General features: G+C 46.7%; 1 long non-coding RNA gene across 1 annotated transcript in view; it reads right to left on the bottom strand.

Moving 5' to 3' along the window:
• The window catches only part of LOC147738093 (uncharacterized), a 93108-nt gene extending 87408 nt beyond the window's left edge, over positions 1 to 5700 (bottom strand). Inside the window, exon 1 of the long non-coding RNA XR_015299429.1 lies at positions 5540 to 5700. This is a non-coding gene — a long non-coding RNA (uncharacterized LOC147738093). The remainder of the gene's footprint in view (positions 1 to 5539) is intronic.
• Between the last annotated feature and the right edge of the window lie 15120 nt (positions 5701 to 20820).

Raw genomic sequence — 20820 nt, 5'->3', positions numbered from 1 at the left:
CCAACTGGGAAGTCGTGTGAGACTGCAGTGCGCACAGACGAGTGCTGAGGTCTAAGAAAATATGCGGATTCTGCAGCATAAATGGTTAAAATGAAATTGAGAAGTAATTCCAAATCCACCGCTGAAGTTATACCGAACTTTTGAGTATACACTAATGCAATAACCCCATAACAGAGCAATGGAGATTCTGGAAAACCTGATCATAGACGACACAAAAGTGCCGATCAGGAGTCAAGTTGCAACGCTGGGATCCCTAATTGGTCTCGTAGTGATCCGATACCTGTGCAGCGGCAGCCACAAGTCTCAGAGAACCGCTGGTCAGACGTACCTTGTCGGAGCTCTGGAGCGGAGGGGTGCCGTGGCTGTCAGTGAAAGCGTCATGGCACCAAAGAATGCGGCGGCTGCTAAAGTAAGGGCGGCAAGACTGGCAGTCCGGGACGGTGCTGAGCCTGTGAGGCAAGCAGGCGGTGTTCCAGAGCCTGCCTCAGGAGCTACCGAAAACATTCCAGCTAAGACACCGAAGCAGGGTGTAACTTCTACGCGGAAGGGAAGTCTGACTGCCCCCTCTGTCGTTGACCTCCTCCGCAAGACGCCGGCGAAAATCCTTCTGGGTCAAGGTGGGAGGAGTCAGCCGGGAACTCAACAGACACCAGCAGCCGCAAAGGGGGCGAAGGCAGTGGATGAGCAGAGTAACCAGCAAAGCAGCGACGAGGACGTCCCTGGGATAACTGTGATAACGGGGACAACTGACGCTAACACAGTAAGCCCTACACATAATGATACAGCAGCTGGGGTTGAAGCAAGCATGAATGTGATAGGGGGTGTGGAGGTACAAGGGGGTGGAACTCCTGCGGACTTGGCTGAACAAATTACTACTCCCCTCCACATAGCCATCGATGACATTATCCCTATAGATACTCAGGTGCATACAGATGATCGCAAAATGCCTGACAGCACAATTCAATTAGAAGTGCCCCAGACGGAGCCAATGAGTTCTATGGCAGCTAAAATTAACAAAAAATGTATCGATTTCGACCAGGACAGAGATAAAGATCCGAGCGTTTTTTTCTCATTCTCGGACGAACTTGGGTGGTCTGATGACACAGGATCTCCTCTGAGTGATTTAAGTGATGACAAAATGAGTGCAAAAGGGCATAGAGCAGGCCAAAAAACTGTCCTAAAACGCAGAAAGAGCCATCAGGATACAGCAGAGCTAGCTTGGGACTACACGCCATCAAATCACCTCACAGCATCATTAACACCGCCAAGCTTTGTAAATATAACACAACATTCGGACTCCCCAACATACCAAAGCTCAACCTCACCTACAATGGAAACTGTACTTCAAGCTATAGCGGCGCACAGAGAGGAGACATCTCATGATGGGCGCAAGGCCCAAGCTGCTCTCCGTAAGGCTCAAGGGGTGGTGCGCAAACTCTTAAGAAAAGTTGGGACATTTAGTGATCCAATAACAGATTTAGAGTCTAGAATTGTCTCTAATGAGTCAGAGACGGCTGAAAATCACGAACAGATTGACGCACATGAGGCTAAACTATCAGATGTGAGGTGGAAGCTGGAGGACATGGAAAATCGATTACGTAGGAATACTCTACGCGTGCTAGGTATCCCTGAGGAAATTGAAGGGGCAGACGCCCGCCCCTTAGTAATACAACTTCTTCGTGACTCTCTCCCTGAATTGTCAAACCTGGGGGGTATCCAAGGGCTGTTTTAGTCTATTTCGGCAACTTGCTCTTAAGACAGGCAATTGCTGAGAAGGCCAGGCCGGAAGCAAAAAGATCCAGGGGGTCAATAACATACTTCGTATGCCCGGACTTCTGCCACCCAACTGTGGAGAGGAGGTGGCGGCTTCGCCAACTCATTAAACCCTTCCAAGGAAGGCGATAATCTAATGCTAGAAATAGGGTTACTCGCTCATGCTTTTTCACTCAACCCCTTATATTATCCATAATACTCCATAGACGTCTGGAGTGGGTAAGAGGGCAATATCCGCCAGAGTCGAGTAGGACGAAAAAACTCCTGCAGGGACGCTCTTGGTTTATTCAGCGTTGAAGGATACAGTGTTCCAAAATATTGTGCACCTAATCTCTGTTCCCTTGAATCCTACTCTGAATAAGAAATGCAGTCGGACGAAGAAAATACCAACACGAGAGATCTTGCTAGAAGGTTAATAGAAGCTGATGATAGCATTTTACAAACGAATGCGGAAGTCAATAAATATAAGGAAAATTTTGACTTACAAATTAATAAACAACGGTGTAACACCGAAAGGTGGGACAGTCGTATTTGTAGTGGAGGCACACGAATATCGGCAGACAGAGGTATTCTATTCCTGGATAAGATTCCCAGAAGTAAATCAAATAACAAAAGAGTTTCACTACTATGAACCAGGTGATATTCCAACGGAACACGTTCCCCATGAGGAAATTGAGATTCCACTAACTTACCAACAGCACGAGCTTTGGTTTAAAGGCGCCCTACAACACTGTGAACACATAACAAGGCCCGGTCCACTAGGGAGACCGGGAGCAACTTGGTCAGTTTTAGCCGGCTACACACCTCATCCTGACGTAAGGCAAATGTCTAAAGAAGAGGTGATTACCCAGCTAGAAGAACTAGTTAAAATTCACAGACAATTAGTCCAATATGTCATGAGGACTTTGACGGTCCACCCGACAATAGGACTCCCACAACAGACCCCTCATCAGGGGACTACAAATAAAATTACACCACAAAAAATTCAGTCAGTAATTGGAAAGTTACCTACCAAACAGGAACAAATACCATTTTGGCTAGTACAAAAAAATCACTCCAATAGAGGCAGTTTTTGCTGATAGTACACCTCATTAAAAACACAGAATTCTGACCATTTGTCTACCAATGGGAATTGCACCAAATGTGGAAGACTGCAACACTTGGGGTACAGTCTTTGCTTCAATCTATACAAAAACACACGGTGTTCCGTCTATGGCGGTAATACCAGACATTCTGAAACAGATTCAGAATGAATATGGCCCAGAACCAGCCTTAAATTTAGGTATGAAGTTACTGAAAAATTTTAAACAGGTATCAGCTATATTATTAGCTAATGTAAGGGGTGAAGCAGCATCTGTAGCAATCCGCCATAGGTTAAGAGAAATAGATGAGGAAGACCAGCCCTCTGAACTAGCCAGAATAATGGAAAAATGCTATGAAGAACTGGGTAGAGATAGTTTGGGTGGGAAACCACTGAAACCCCAACTACCAGATAGCACATAGAAGTCGTTTGTAAAAAATACTTCAAATACTCCTAAAAATAGATGGGAAAGTAATAAAAAGATTACACCCAGGGAGAAACAATTTAAACAAAGAGGGAGATCACCCAAGAGAAGGAACAAAACTCTGACTACATGGCCCCTAGAGAATACAAACCGGCTCTGGGACATGACGAACATACGGTAGCCTCAGGGGAAACTCCTAATCCTCCAGTATTGATTTGTCCCAAAGCCCTGGAGAGCATTATGCACTTCATGTTTAATTTGTCCCGAACCCCTGGACAGCATTGCGCACTTCATGCACCTAGTGACGTCCATATGTCCAACCTTGTGCGTCAAATCAGTCACCTAGCTAGTATAAAAGCAGCCACATTGATCCAGTCAAACACGCAGTGGTTCTCTGGAGCTGATTGACTGACCTCGTCCCAAGCCCAGCAGATGCGAGACCTGAACCCAGCCGACCCTCCTACTTGACGCACTGAGAGAGAAGCTGCCTTTTTCTCCAGCCGAGAAAATCCAGCTCCAGTGTTCCCTGCTTGAAACAGCCGTCTGCCGGGATATCGAGTTCAGAGATTCCAGTCCTCTCACATTCTGAAACAAGGTATGGAGCTGATTAGCCGCAGAGAATGATTCTTGGTTTTTAGAATAATCTGGCAGAGAAATTATTTAACTTAACTGAGGTTCTCACTTATCTTTTCCCGTTCACAACTTAAGTTAGGAACACGGGGTAGGCATAAGGTAGATTACATCAGTTGAGTTAGCTTAGCTATTTTTTGTTAGATTTCTATTGCAGTATTACTTTATAATACTCTTTTTACTGTATGCACTATATTTTATAACAAGTGTTGCTATCATTGCAATTCACTTCTCCTGTGTGAGAAAACAGACTGTTCAATAAATAACACCTTTTATTGAAAACGCCCCGTCTCTCTTTCTCTACACTTTCGAGTGAAACTAAGAATGCATGTTTAAGTGAGTAAAACCGATTCTATTGTTTTTTACGACTCTGGAGATTTACTCCTAACTCATGGAGATACAAGTTGTCATGTTGTATGGTTGTCAGAAGCTAAATCTCTTCTTGTCTAAGTAGGCACTATAATACCTCATCCTACATTCGAGAAAGTTTCTAGTGACCTCTGAGCTAGCTGGCAAAACCCCTTAAGTCTAATGTTGTCAGCAGGGGATCCTTGGTAACCTCAGTTACTGGTCTTTTGTTGTTGATGTTATTCCAATGCGCAGATGCCTATGGAGATAATAGGAACTACACTACAGTACCACCTCCTCTGCACTCCTGGACAGGCCTCACCTGCACTTAACCCCATGGACAGGACATGCTTCACTTCCTCTGCACCCTGGACAGGCCTCGCCTCCTCTGCTCCCCCTGGACAGGCATCTCCCTGCACCCCTCAGGACGGGTCTCACCTCCTCTGCACCCCTGGACAGGCTTCACATCCCCTGCACCCCTGGACAGACCTCTCCTCCTCTGTACCCCTGGACAGGGGTCTCCTCCTCTGCACCACTGGACGGGCCTCACCTCCTCTGCACCCGTGGACAGGTCTCTCCTCCTCTGCACCTCTGGACAGGCCTCACCTCCTCTACACCCCTGGACAGGCCTCTCCTCCTCTGCACCCCTGGACAGGCCTCACCTCCTCTGCACCTCTGGACAGGCCTCACCTCCTCTGCACCTCTGGACAGACCTCTCCTCCTCTGCACCCCTGGTCAGGCCTCACCTCCTCTATACCCCTGGACAGGTCTCACCTCCTCTGCACCCCTGGACAGGCCTCACCTCCTCTGCACCCCTGGACAGGCCTCTCCTCCTCTGCACCCCTGGACAGGCCTCTCCTCCTCTGCACCCCTGGACAGGCCTCACCTCCTCTATACCCCTGGACAGGTCTCACCTCCTCTGCTCCCCTGGACAGGCCTCTCCTCCTCTGCACCCCTGGACAGGCCTCACCTCCTCTGCACCCCTGGACAGGCCTCACCTCTTCAGCACCTCTGGACAGGCCTCACCTCCTCTCCATCTCTGGACAGGCCTCACCTCTTCTGCACCCCTGGACAGGCCTCTCCTCCTCTGCACCCCTGGACAGGCCTCTCCTCCACTGCACCCCTGGACAGGCCTCACCTCCTACTCTCCCCACTCAGGCTCAGCAGCAGTTAGAGCTGATCTCTCCTGACCTCACCATGAATGCCAGGGGGGTGGGGGGGGGGGGGGGGATCTAATCCTTGGATTAATAAATTGCAGCCAAGTGAGTAAACAGCTCTCCTACCTGAGCAGAAACCTGTCCAGGCTCTCTCCTCCTCCTGGGGTCTGTGTGGGTCTGAAGATGGCGGTAACTGCCCACCAGACAGGGCTCCTTCCTCCTCTGAAGCAGGCACACCAGGAGAGGCTGGAATTGATGTCACCACCGCTGCTGCTGCTGTCTCTGCCACCGCTGACCCGGAAGAGGAAACCCTTCTCCCTTTCATACAGTGTGCAGATCAGTGGGTTTCATCAGCAGGCGTGGACCGCCCTCTGGTGGCCGCTGACGGAACCGCCGCCTCCAGGCTCCAGCAGTGAATACATTTCACACAAACAAGCATTTATGCCTGTAAAGACCTGGGATTTCAGATGTCACAGACGTGAATGTTTTTAAGGGTCAGACAGTTCAAGTACAGGGCCTCACACTTGGCTGCTGTAAAAAAGTATTTATAGCTTCACTTCAGATGAGCATCTTCAAAACACTGATGTAAAGGACTTAAGAGTATTTACAGAAAGGTGACAAATGGAAGTGACAGTCTGTATTTCAATTAATATATCGGTATTTTAATGAATATATATCTGTATTTCAATGAATATATATCTGTATTTCAATGAATATATCAGTATTTTAAAGAATATATGAGTATTTCGGTCAGTTTTGCAATTAAACTTGGCAGCTTATTTATTCTTTTAAATAATTTATTTGCAGTTTGCAGTTTTTCAAATCCACAATGTGCCAGTTAGCAAAGAAAACAGAGGTAAATACCATGGAGATTTAAACACCAGATCAGTGACAATGATGCATAGATCATGTGTCAAAGCGACAATTGAAGGAACAGCTTATTTCTAATTTTCCTATGTCTGTGGCTTATTCCTTATATTTCATAAGGTTTTATATCCTCAAACAAGACTGAATTGTAGGTTCTAATTAGGTTTTGAGTTTCTGGTTTAAGAGCACAACTGTCTCCTAAAATATTAAGATAGCGGTCTCTTCCAGGCTTTGTCGTTTTGTTTACAGTCTTTCAACAAAGATTCACTGACAAAAAAAACAATTTATCTTTGAAACAACTAATTCCTAAGATAGAGATATCAAGTATGAACCAGAAATGTCTCACACAGTTTGCATTGTATCATAAAAATGAGTGGGTGTTACTGGTATGAGGAACAGGGGAGGGGCATTTCATTACTCGAAAATATTCCACTCCTTTACATAGGACCCTATATCATAGTACACTCGTCATCAGTACACCGTTGATTAGTGAGTGTGTCAACTCTTTGTAGCATTGTCATGCAAGCAGTCTTGAATGCCTCGACATGCAACATTAGTTTGGACGTGCATACATCAAAGCCCTCAAACTTCACTCATTACGAGTGACACACACATTTGGAGGTCGGTCTGAAGTGTCCCTCAAACCTGGCTCATTCTTCAAAAATATGGGGATTAACTAGAACTTCACAAGCAGACTCTCTGTCCCACATTTTAGTGGCAAAACTTTTCTTATATTTCACCATGAGTATTGCTCACAATTCAGTGGAATGTTAAATTGAATGTCAATTTTAGTGAGACTTGGTTGTTAATTTTATCACTTTACATTTGTTCTGATCAAGTCTATAAATTCAGTAATGTCTCTTCCTTTGGAATTGTCAAAGTCAAAAGTTAAGTGAAACAAGGAAGACGGAGACGTAAGGAGGAGAACATCGGAGGCGGAGTCGTGGGACAAGGAGCGGGACGGAGGTCGGAGGTTACCATCAGAGGCGGAGTTGTGGGACAAGGAGCGGGACGGAGGTCGAAGGTTACCATTGGAGGCGGAGGCAGAGGGGAAGACGGGTCGGAGGTCACCATCGGAGAAGGAGACGACCGGGGAAGGAGAAGCAGAGTCGGCGCCTGCTGAGGACGGAGGGAAGCCCGGAGCCCAACGTCCCTGTGAGCCACCCAGCCGCACACCCGGGGGAGGTGTGTGGCTAGCCCAGGTGCGTGACCGCTTGCGGGGCTGGGTGGGACGTAAGGGTGCCCCTAGGCCCTAACCACGGTATTCCTGTATTCCCGGTTTCCCTTCTCTGAGCACGTTACTACCCTCCCTATACCGCACTTGTATATATCAGAGCACCGGTTGTATCCTCACCCCCTTCCCTCTAACAGCAAGCTGGTCGAACAGTACAACCGCACCCTAAAGACTACATTGAGGAAAATGCTAGAAGTGAGCGGAGCCGAGTGGGACCAAATACTGCCCCTGTCTCTCTACGTCATACGGGGCCAACGCCAAAGCAGATTAGGGGTCTCATCCTTTGAGCTCTTGTACGGAAGACAGCCTCGCTCACTGATGGAGATGACCAAAGACACCTGGGAGAATGAGATACCAGAAGAAACAGCCTGTACCCTTGAATACGCCCAAAGCCTGAAGTCAAAATTAGGGAAGCTGAGGGACTTAGCATGCAACCACATGGAGGAGAGTCTAAGGAAACAGAAGACAGCGTATGACAAAGGAAAGAAGTGGCGGCAGTTGAAAGAAGGAGAATGGGCTCTCGTACTTCTTCCCTCCTCCACTCAGAAATTCCGGGCTGAATGGGTAGGACCCTACCAAGTCACCGGGACCATTGGCCAGACCAGTATTAGATTAAAGACGGGCCCAAACAAAACCCAGACCTATCATATTAATATGCTAAAGAATTGGCTGGGACCTCCTCCCCCGGCTGTCCACATGGCCTCAACCCCTGCCACGCCAACCTCCACCCAAGAACAACTGGTCATAAATGACGAATTAACGTCACCACAAAGGGAGGATCTGTAACAGCTCCTGAACCTCCACGATAGGCTGTTTTCAGACCACCCAGGACGGACGACCCTTGCGGGGCACTGCATCAACACCCCTCCAGGGAAAGTCATCAAAATAAAGCCTTACCGGGTGCCAGAAGCTCAAAGGATGGCTATAAGAAAAGAGGTAATGGACATGATGGACTTGGGGGTAATACACCCCCTTAAGAGTAACTGGTCGAGCCCCATAGTCATGATTCCCAAACCGGATGGAACCTGCCGGTTTTGCATGAACTTTCGGGCCCTGAATGACATTTCCGAGTTCGACGCATACCCCATTCCAAGGGTGGATGAACTCATCGAGCGATTAGGAGACGCCCAATACATCACTACTTTAGACTTGACCAAAGGGTACTAGCAGGTGCCCCTGAGGGAGGACGACAAGAACAAAACGCCATTCAGCACAGACGACGGTCATTTCGAGTTTACCGTACTCCCTTTTGGACTCCATGGGGCACCTGCCACGTTCCAGCGCCTCATGAACACTGTCTTGTCCCCCGTGTCAACCTTTGCTTCAGCTTACCTAGACGACATAGTCTTCCACAGTAAGACCTGGGAAGAACATTTGACCCATGTACATGAAGTATTCAGCGCACTGGAAAAAGCAGGCATCAAGGTTAACTCGAAGAAATCCCGCGTCGCCTTCCAAAAAGTCAAATATCTGGGCTACATGTTGGGGCACGGACTCATAGAGCTGCAGATAGAAAAAGTGAGGGCGATCGTGGACACCCCTTTTCCCTCCATCAGAAAAGAGATGAGGGCTTTTCTCTGCCTAGTTGGATATTACAGGCGCTTCATCCCCAAATTTGCTGACATATCCGCACCCCTTACCGACTCCTTACGACTACAGGGGAAATCCAACTCTCCCATTCATCCCACTGAGCCCATGTACCATGCCTTCCAACGCCTCAAACGCATAATCACCTCCACTCCCGTGTTGACCTCCCCCGATTTCACACTGCCATTTATTCTACACACTGACGCTTCAGACTATGGGATAGGGGCGGTGTGGGATTGAACACCCTATAGTATACGTGAGCCGCAAACTGTTCCCACGGGAATTGAAGTATGCAACTATCGAAAAAGAGTGCCTGACAGTAAGGTGGGTGGTGGAGAAACTTGCCTACTACTTGGAGGGTCACCCTTTCGCCCTATACACCGACCATGCTCCCCTGTTGTGGATGGCTAGGAACAAGCCCAACAACGCGAGAGTAATGCGGTGGTTCCTGGCCCTCCAACCCTACTCTTTTACGGTGCATCACAAAAAGGGGACTGACAACGTGAGCGCAGATTATCTTTCACGGCATCCGCTCCCCGATCGCGAGCGTCCAAGGGGGAGGTGTGTAACGGGGTATATCGGCAGACTCCCCCTATGGACCATTGTCATCACCCGACCCCTATAGTGGAGCCACTGGACTGCCAGGACTTTGATCATATGTCCGAACGCCCCCCCCTTTCTCTCTCTACACAGGACACCGAGGCGGGCCTTCCACTGACGGAAGATGAGTCGTGGCCCTTTAATTCATGGCCAGTGGAGGAGTGGGCAGTGCCAGAGGATGACGCCGCATCCTCAAATACGGAAGTAAGGCAAGCGAGGGTGTGCTTGTACACCCGGAGGTCGGAGGAGAGAAGCGGTTGGTGCGTGGAGGAAAGTGAAGGAAGCGATAGTACGGAGGAAGACGAAGACGTAAGGAGGAGAACATCGGAGGCAGAGGCGGAGTCGTGGGACAAGGAGCGGGATGGAGGTCGGAGGTTACCATCAGAGGCGGAGTCGTGGGACAAGGAGCGGGGCGGAGGTCGGAGGTTACCATCGGAGGCGGAGGTGAAGACGGGTCGGAGGTCACCATCGGAGAAGGAGACGACCGGGGAAGGAGAAGCAGAGTCGGCGCCTGCTGAGGACGGAGGGAAGCCCGGAGGCCAACGTCCCTGTGAGCCGCCCAGCCGCACACCCGGGGGAGGTGTGTGGCTAGCCCAGGTGCGTGACCGCTTGCGGGGCTGGGTGGGACGTAAGGGTGCCCCTAGGCCCTAACCACGGTATTCCTGTATTCCCGGTTCCCCTTCCCTGAGCACGTTACTACCCTCCCTATACCGCACTTGTATATATCAGAGCACCGGTTGTATCCTCACCCCCTTCCCTGTAACAGCAAACGCTGAGTACAGTTTACTCTTGAGACCCTTGTGTTTGTTTGCTTTTGGGGAGTCACGGACACAACAGAGACGGAAGAAGAGGAAGAGAGCCCCCGACGAAGCCCGGACGGATGTCGGAGGACAGACAAGCCCCGACGGAGGAGAAGGAGCCGTAGCCGGTCTCCCAGGCGAACTACCCATATCAGAAAGACCTGTACAGATTACCTATTGGCATCAATAAAGCCCTCTGTTACCAAAACCCGGTTGTTGCCCTTTCCTGCTACGCTACCCCACCCTGAGCCCGTCACAATACGCCAATGGGCCTAAGAGGTTTTTGATGGAGCGGCGAACCAAGGGTAATGATGGCGGACATTAGAATCTGCATGCTGAATGTGGGGGGATTGAACGACTGGAGGAAGAGACAAAGGCTGGCACATCTTGTCAAATTTAATAAGTTCGACGTGCTCTGCCTCCAGGAGACTCACCTTCCTTGGTCAAAGTGTAATCTCTTATTTCTAAACGGGTTCGAATTGGTTGTCTGTTCGTCTCAATCTTCAACAATTAGGGGTGTCGCTATACTGGTTAGGAGATCTTTGGGTGGTGTGAAAAGGATGAAGGTAGATAGCTGTGGCAGATGGGCTATCGCAGAAATAGAAATGGGTTTCACCTTATGCGTTGTGTACAGTTCAAATAGCGATGAGCCAGAGATCTTCAATTATTTGGAAATTGAACTGACTGGTTGGTCGGCACCGTTAATACTATGTGGGGATTTAAATATCTCCTCCAATTGGGTTGATGGGTGGCATTATGCGGGGCGGAAACCTAGGGTTTTTAGCTTGATAAAGGCTCTTATGGACTCACTTGGACTAATAGATGTGTGGGGGACTAAGGAGCCCCGAAATCCTGGCTATACCTACTTTTCAAACCCGGCCCAGAAATACTCCAAATTGGATTATTTTTTTATTTCCACCCAGGAAAATAACAGAGTTGCTATTGTTATGTTACCAAGGGTACTCTCGGACCATAACCCTCTGGTAATCACTTACCAAAGGGGGGTCCGGGAAAGAGCTAGGACATCTTGGTCCTTCGAGATGAGATTACTGGAAGATGTAAGGTATGTAGCTCATATTAAAAGGTGGATGGATGATTTTTTCGCAGCCAATAGATACAGCTCATCCCGCAACGTAGTATGGGAGTCTTTTAAAGCGGCTCTCAGAGGAAAAGCAATCAGCTGAGCTGCTAGAATGAGGAAGGAAGATAGGACTGAGAAAACCCAATTATTGGAAAAGTTAGTATCCATAGAAGAAGAGCATATGAAGGTCATCACTATGGGTAACAGCCATAATGTTCTATTGGCTATTAAGGCAGAATTACAGAAGTTGGTCACTAAAAAGGGGATAGGAGAATTTCAGGCCACCAAAGCTAAGAGGTATGAAACGGGAGAACATGCAGGCAGAGCCCTGGCCCTTCGTCTGAGGCAAGAGAAGTCTAAACACATTATTAAAAAAATAGAGGAGGGCGGTAGGGGGTATACAGAGACTAAGGAGATCTCAGCGGTGTTTAGGAAGTTTTATCAGAGATTGTATGGTGAGGAGGATAGGGACGGAGAACATCTGGATGACTTTAGAGATATAGGACCTCCCCTGAAGGACTCACATCAGGAAGAACTGGATTGGGACATCACAGAAATGGAGATTAAGGTTGCCCTACAGGAGTTAGCCTCAGGGAAGGCCGCCGGCCCCGACGGCATCCCTTTAGAAGTGTATAAGCGAATCGAATCAGAAATCATCCCGCTATTGACAGATCTTTTTAATGGGTTGTTTGCACCGGGCTGATCCCGGATTCGTGGAAAGAAACAAACATCGTAATATTCCACAAAAAAGGGAAGCCTAGTGAGAATCCGGGGTCGTATCAACCAATCTCATTGATCAATTCTGATACCAAGCTGTATTCCAAGATCTGGGCTATGAGGTTGGGCTGAATCATTGGCGGTCTCGTCTCCCCTTGGCAGCATGGTTTTGTCCCCGGACGTGGCAATACGGATCATACCAGCAGGGCAATAGCTCTATTTGACGCCTATGCTGCCACGGGAGGGGAGATGGCCATGATCCTGCTCGACGCAGAGAAGGCTTTCGATCGCGTGGTCTGGAGCTTTCTCTGGGGTATCTTGGTAGGAAGAGGGTTCGGGCAGAAAACTATTAGAGCATTAATGGCGATGTATTCCGAACCTGTCGCCAGAGTTACAGACATGAGATAGAAATCCGATCTGTTTCCTATAAGGAGAGGAACGCGGCAGGGGTGCCCGTGCCCCCGATCCTTTTCTCTCTTTATCTTGACCCTCTCATTCAGGCTATTTTAGGGTGTTCTAGGTTAAGCCCGGTGATCTATATCCGAATCTTGAAGGTCAGCGGCTCCCCTCTATATACGAATTGCTGCTAAGAAGGAAGGCGTTGGGTTTAATGCTGCGCGAAGTGGACCGCAGATTCTACAAGAAAGCCCGCTATAAGATCATGGACAGTGTGTGGCGGGTGTGGAAGGCCTGTGGAAAGTTATGCAATATCCCCAAGGTTAACCCATATCTTCATATTTATAATTCGAGTCTCTTTGCAGGGATTGGTGCGGATAGGATTTTTAAAATCTGGTGGGGGATGGGTATTAAGACCTTGGGAGAAGTAACGAATGGAGAAGAGGTCGTTAACTTTGAGGCTCTCCAAAGTAAATTTAGAATCCCTGGCAATCATTGGTTGGTTTATGGCCAATTGTCACGGTCCTTGAAGGCGCTTAGACCAAGACCACCACCCTTTGATAATTACTCTCTATTAGAGGCATTGGCCAAAGGGGTTAAAAAAATTAAGATTCTGTATAACATCTTCCTTGTAGAAATTCAAGATGATGTCGGTAAGGTGGAAGAAGCGTGGTCTAGGAAACTGGGGAATCCTGAAGTAGATCTCGACTTGGCTATATCTATACTACTATTATAAAGAGAGAACTGTGTCCTTTGAGCCAGGTAAACTCGAAAAGTACACCACCAATCGCAACACCCAATACAGCGTTGGAAAGGGCAGTTGCAGCAGAAGGACATAGGCTAGGCAGACGCCCACCATATACATTTAAAAAGTAAAAGAACCGTGCCAGCAAAGTAGTCCCTTGTGGGCGTGTCTGTGTTGTGCTGTGGGCTTGTGCTGGGGGGGGCGTGACAAATGCTGGGGGCGTGTGGTACGTTCCGCCCTTCGGGCTGGACTGTTCCCATGAGGCACAGGGTCAAGGCTGATTTGCATATGGCCATGTCTGAACTGGGGTGGTGTGGAGTGCAAAAAATGTTGGATTTAGGCCCAGATCTCTGTACTGGGGTGAATGTATGACATTGTTCTGCATTCTGTACATCAACTGTTGTTTTTGCATTTGTCACCCCGAGTCGGATGGGTATGCTGAGACGTGAGTCCCATGCTCTCCACACCACTGGAATCAAGCTATCCTGGCTGAAGACGGCTAATAGCCAGCAATTGGTGAAAGAAATGGCTTGGCAGTTCGACCTGGAATGTTTCCACGAGGCACAGGGTCAAGGCAGACTGCAGTGCAAAAAAAAATAATGGATTAGGCCAAGATCTCTCTATTGGGGTGAATTTATGGCATTGTTCTGCATTCTGTCCATCAACTGTTGTTTTTACATTCTGCCCTTCATGCCATGTCTCATATTGTGTGCTGGGGGTGTGGGTGTGTGCGGGGCACGCGTTGTGTCAAATATTTCATTGTTTTGTCTTCCCAGGTTCTGTACATTCCAGCTCTGAGTGTCTACCCTGCTCCCTTTAAATACCCCTGCACCCCATAATCAAAACCCACCCTTACTCCTTAAAATACCCCAACACCCTTAAACACTAACCCATCTTAACCCTATAAATATACCCTGTACCCCAAAACCCAAACCTATACCTAAATCCTAAAAATACCCCAAAAACCAAACCTACCCCTGAACCCTAAAATACCCCTGTACCCCATAACCCAAACCGAGCCCTGAACCCTTAAAATACCCCTGTACCACAAAACCCAAACCCACCCCTGAACCCTAAAATACCCCTTTACCCCAAAACCCAAAACTAGCCCTGAACCCAAAATATACCCCTGTACCCCAAAACCCAAACCTAGCCCTGAACCCCTAAAATACCCCTGTACCCCAAAACCCAAAACTACCCCGGAACCCTAAAAATACCCCTATACCCGAAACCCCAAACTTAGCCCTGAACCCTAAAAATACGCCTGTACCCCAAAACCCAAAACTATATCTGAACCCTTAAAATACCCAAACACCCCAAAACATATACCTCAGTACCCCAAAAACATACACCCCTATACCCATACTTACCTTATTCAAACATTAAAAATAAAACATGCTTTTACCATTCATGCATTTACAACGAATTTCGTTGTAAATGTATGCGTGGTTAAAGCATATAAAATGTAATGCCATGTGTTATAATGGCATTGCGGAGTCATGGTACTTTCATAATGAAAGTATGCAGAGTGATGGTCTGCGGAAAGAAAGTTGCGGAATAGTGGGTGTTTACCCTCCTCCCGTAAGTACATTGGTGGCACGGCGGCCCACATCTCCAGCAACATACTCATATTTTTTACACCACCGATTTGAAAAATGCACAGTTTCTCTCATTGATGGCCAGCACCGACATACACTTTTAGACACACCTCCCGCCACAAGTTCTAGAATTGCGAACTTTAGAGCTGGGGAGCTACGTTCGAATCTCGGCATCAGGTCAACCTCCTGTGATTCCAGGCAAATTGCTTTGTCTCCCCGTGCCTACCACAAATGAATGTGTTCTTCTGTAATGTAAATTGTGCTCAAGCCATGTTGTCGAGTTCGCGCTATAGAATATTGCAAGGAAAAATAAAGTAGGGAAACTCGAGTTCACACACTACTGAATGCGCACTCTTAAGTGCATCAGAAGTGCACTGTGAATCAGAGCATTTCACAGGCCTGCCACAGATAAGAAATGCTATCAAAACGAAATCCTACAAAACAATATACACCTGGCCGGTAGCAATTCATACCCGGACACCGTCGGGACGGGCTGCTAGTCATTAATAAAAAGGTTTTTTGAGCTTCAAACCTGCAGGCCCAGCACTAAAAAAACTGTGTTTAATCTGTACTACACCCCGGCGAAACTGTTTGCATGGGGGGTGAGGGATAATGATACCTGTCCAAGGTGCGGGGATGGGCAAGCAGATATTTCACATATGTTTTGTAATTGTAGTCACCTGACTCTCGTGAAGAATGAGATTGTGAAATTCTGGGAGGGGCTGCTAGGTCATAAGATCGATCTATCCCCTACCCTGATGATTACGGGCATTGATTATAATCAAAAGTTGGGGAAAGAGGAAGAAGCTATGGCTTTTATTGCTGTAGCTGTTCTCAGGATTTTAATCTCAGCAGGATGGAAGGATGTTGTGGCCCCGTCCTTTCAAATGTGGCTCTCTAGGTTCCTTGGAATCCACAACATTGGGATTTGTCTGTACGAACAAAAGGGGTGAAGGTGCGGGACTTCGGAAGAAGGATCTGGGCCCCGTTAACGAACTGGAGGCAACTGCTTGTGTTGTAATTCTGTATTTATTTGTGTTTTTATCCCCCTCTTTATGATACCTCAATAGAAGGAGAAGAAGAAAAAAAAAAGAAAAAAGAATTATTATTATAATTTTTTTTTTCCAGGATAAGATGTATTGGGTGTTGTAAAATGGATCGTCTGTCTTTTATATGGACTTTTTGTATTATCTCTGGATTGTATTTAAGCTCTGAAGCCTCTACTCAAGAGATGGCTCTTTTTTAATGTCCGGATTTTGTCAATCATTTTTCGTTTTCAATTGTGATGCACTGTAAATCCCAATAAAAAAAATGTTTAAAAAAAAAAAAGGGCCTGAGAGGTTTTCAACAATCAAAGTTTATGGTCGAGTAGCAGAAGATCATGATCAGAGGTACTGTTTGGGAGGATCAAGGCGTAAACGTTTGCAATGGACGCAGGAGGTGAAAGTATAGTCTGTGTCCCTCAGGTGCGTCCGTCACCATGGATCCATCAAGTCATGATCATCAATAATGTCAGAGAGGATGAACCGGTCTCGGGCTGCCTGGTTTATGGTTTCTGGACTTGTCAAGGTTCCATATTCCAGCACCCCCCCTCATGAATACCCTGGCTGTCCAAAGGAGAGCAGGAGTTTGGTCAGCCGCCGGGGCATAGATAGAGCCCAAACATAAAGACTCATTGAGAATCTGAACCTTGGCAAAATATATATCTGCCCAGGGTGGTCCTACCATGCCTACAGTGTGCAAACACCCAGGGATTTGTGAAATAAGATGTCCAACCCACTCTCCCCATGTTCCAAAGGAGTAGATGGGTGTGTAAGGGTAGACTGGATCCTGCTGGCATGTAGTACCGTACTCATCCAATCCCTTCTGAGTTCATCATGTTCAATAGGTAACAGGTGGGTTTCCTGGAGCAATGCTACATCAAGGCGGTGCATCTTCCAAAATGAGAGGATTTTCTGTCTCTTGATAAAATAGGTCAGGCTGTTGTCATTAAGGAGCATATTCAAAAGGAAGTGGTGGTCTGCATCACCGTATTGAAATACAAAGACACACATTTTTATGGCTTCCTGAGCTGTCAAGTGCTGAAGTGCTATAATAATTAGAAGTCGGGGCGTGGCTTGCGCGCCATCTGCAGAGGACGTCTTTCCCGTGAGCTCCACTACGGACTGATCCGCGGATGCCGTGAGGACCCTTCCTGCTGTTTTTCGGACGGCTTTTCTGGTATACAGCAGTGTCAGAAGGTGGACAGTCTACAATGGAGCACTTGTGCAGCCTCCACGAGCGACATTTCACCGAATACTTACAACGGTAACTTTTCTCTGTCCTCTCATCACGGACGGCCGCCATTTTGTTTGCCGATTGCGTGAATGTCTCTCTCCACCGCTTCTTCAGTTCCTCTTTCTCCATTCCAGCGTTAGCTTGTTTTGGACATAATATTATGGTGCTGCTCTCTTTACAGACTACTCAGAGTTTCTTTCTACTTTGTGCGCTTTACCTATTGAAGTCTACTGCGAACCTGCTCCTCTGAGGGAAAACGGCCACCATTTTGAGTCTCCTGACTGCGATGTTTTCTACTTCTAAATGAGGGCTTTGTGGTGATTGATTCACCGTCTTTTCGTGGCACTCGCTCTCCTGGTCTCCCATGATCATCTGCCTCCTGCATTTTGATATTACTGCGCCTATACTTGCCACTACAAGCCTTATTGTGTTCCGGCTTTTACTTTGTATTTTCCTCCGGTCCGACACCTTATAAAGTGCTGTGCTATACCATCTTATCCATGTACTGGTCTTGGTTGATGCCTATCCTATGGTGCTGTGTGGCTTTTTTTTGACTTAGCACTGAAGTGTAGTGCGTTTGCTTGGCGGTTCCTTTTTTTTTCCGCCTTATATTTGCCACACACTGTGTGCCCCTATTATCATAGTGCATCTCTAAACCAGTTCAAACTTTATAATTTCTCTGGACTCTGCTTCTCACGATGGTACATATCTACTTCATATCTGCTTTTGGTGTCCTTTACCATGGCGAATGTCTCTACCTCGCCGAAACTGTCACAGACCGGAACCAAACCTAAAAGGCCTAAAAATGACCCGCCCTCCCCCATTAACTCTTCGACTAATCCTGTACTGGACTCCACCCTTGAAGAGGTGCGTGGTCTTCAACCTTTTATGTCTGCTACTAATGCTAAACTTCAGCAGATTGAGGAGCGCTGGGTGGTTATGGAAAATAAAGTTTTGAATTTAGAACAGCGTGTGAGCGATATCCAAGACCTCTCAACTAAGATTCCACTATTGGAACAAGAGATCCATAAGCTCAAACTTCACACCGAGGATTTGGAAAATCGCAATAGATGAAATAATCTACGCGGTTATGGTGTTACGGAAAATTTGGAGGGTGCTGACATGGTCTCCTTTATTCGGAAATTTCTTCAGGAACTTTTGGAGCTCCAACCATCGTCACATCCTCTCAACATCCAACGAGCGCACCGTCTTGGCCGCATCAATTCCAATTCCTCCAAACCACGTGGCATCATCATGCTGTTCTTGGAGTTCACAGAGTTAATGGCTGTCTTGAAGGCTGCCAGGGCCAAACGTCGTCTCCAGTGGTCTGGTCATAACATTTTTATTTCACAGGATCTTTCATCTGCTACAAATGCTCGGCGCAAAGAATTCTTGAACCTTCGTCCCATGATGCGACAGCTGAACATTCAATATGGAATCCTGCATCCCTGCTTCTGATCACACACAATGGACGTACCAGATCCTATGATGATCCACAGAAACTTCGCAATTGTCTTCCGAGTGTCTCTCCTTCTACTATGGACACTCCTAGCTAATGCTTTTATGTATTTCTTTGTTCTCCCTTTTTATTGTCACTATTCTATTCCACCTGACCTCTGTTAATTTACCTTCCTTATCTATTTTCGTGAGATACTTCCCTCACATCCTTGTGTTTTTCCTTCTACTATCGTCTGTCTCCTGACTGCTCGTGGTCGAGTTCTCTCTCTGGTGTACCCTCGCCTCATATGTTTTGGTTGCTCTCTTTTTCTCAGATCAAGCCTTCGTGCCTTGATCTGTTCCCTTTTTTTCTTTCTGTCCTTACCTATCTTTCTTATTTTTCTCTCTTCTCTCTTTCTCTTTGCTATCTTTTTCCTAAGTGGTCTCTACTTTTACCTCTATTCGTACAATTATTGCTTCCTCGTTTTTTGACTCTTGTTGGTTTTGTTATCGTGAGCGTCCTACGAATCCACTGTTTAACTGATATTTTTTGTCTTCCCTTTTGTAGTGATCTCCTTGCCATGTGTCGCTTCCATTTGTCGCCCATCCTCCCCTTCTCCCAACATGTGTAATTTTGTCTCTTGGAATGTGCGAGGTCTTGGTCATCCTGTCAAGCGTCAGAAGGTATTGTCTCACTTAACCAAATTTCATTCACAGGTTGTTTTCCTTCAAGAAACGCATTGCTCGGACGTTGAATCACTCAAGCTTAAGAGACATTGGGTGGGTCAGGTTGTGTTTTCACCTGCTGTTCACAAAAAAGGAGGGGTTGCTATATTGTTTCACAAAGCTTTAAATGTTCAAATTATTTCCTCTCAAAATGATAGTGAAGGACGTTGGGCAATGGCTAAGGTTGTTATACACAACAAGACGATGGTTTTGCTGAACATATATGGCCCTGTTCGCCCAGACCCAAAATTTTGGAAAGATATCAAAGTACTCATTGGATCCATAGATTGCCCTGATTTTATAGTGGCTGGCGATCTTAACCAATGGTTAGACCCTTTTTCAGACCGATTGTCCTCTAGTAAATTTCAACCTGACAAATATCATAAGAGTTTTCAATCTGCCATTGCTTCGCGTCCTTTATATGACTCCTGGAAAATGTGTAACCCTGATTTATTGGAATATACTTTTTTTTCTAATGTTCATCACACATGCTCGAGAATTGATTATATTATGATTAGTAAGTCTCTTCTACCCTCCATTCAAAAATCCGTTATTGGCTCTATTTTTATCTCTGACCATGCTCCTGTATACACTACCCTAGATCTTTCCCTTAGCCCCTCTAAATTTAGTCGCTGGAAATTTAATTCTTTTCTTTTATCTGATGCCACTTTCATGAAAAAAAGTACTGAGTTTTTCAATGAATACTTCTCCTTTAATAAGCCCTTAGAGAACCTCAATTCCCATCACCTGGGATGCTTTTAAGGCTTCTTTTCGAGCTTTTACTATTTCATATGTTTCTACAAAAAAGAAGCTTAATAGACAAAAGTATGAAGATCAGCTTAAACAGATTAAACATCTCGAACACATATATTTTTCTTCCAAATCCTCAACTGCCCTCCAGGATTTGATTCTCGCTAAAACAGACCTTAACAAAATTATCACTAATGAAGCGTGTCACACCCTCCTTAAAATAAAATCTAAATTCCATGGTGGCCAGAACAAAGCAGGGAAAATGCTGGCCAATTACTTGAAAATAAAGTCAGAACGCAAAGCTGTTGGCCCAATCTTTAATGATTCTCTTAATAAAATGGTTACCTCTGATGAAGACATTGCTGAAGTATTTCACAATTATTATCAAGCCCTATACTCTGATGATACACATCCTTCTGATGCAAACTTAACGACATTTTTTGAAGGCCTCCCTTCCCCTCCTTCCCTCCCGGTGGACTTTTCTCACTTGGAACGTGAAATTACTCTCCAGGAAATTACTACAGCCATCCACTCTCTCAAAAAATCAAAAGCCCCTGGCCCCGACGGTCTGCCTGTCGAGTTTTATTCCTCC

The sequence above is a fragment of the Lissotriton vulgaris genome, chromosome 1_1 (genome assembly GCF_964263255.1).
Source record: "Lissotriton vulgaris chromosome 1_1, aLisVul1.2, whole genome shotgun sequence".
NCBI classification, from domain to species: Eukaryota; Metazoa; Chordata; class Amphibia; order Caudata; family Salamandridae; genus Lissotriton; species Lissotriton vulgaris.
This window is presented reverse-complemented; position numbering and strand designations above follow the sequence as displayed.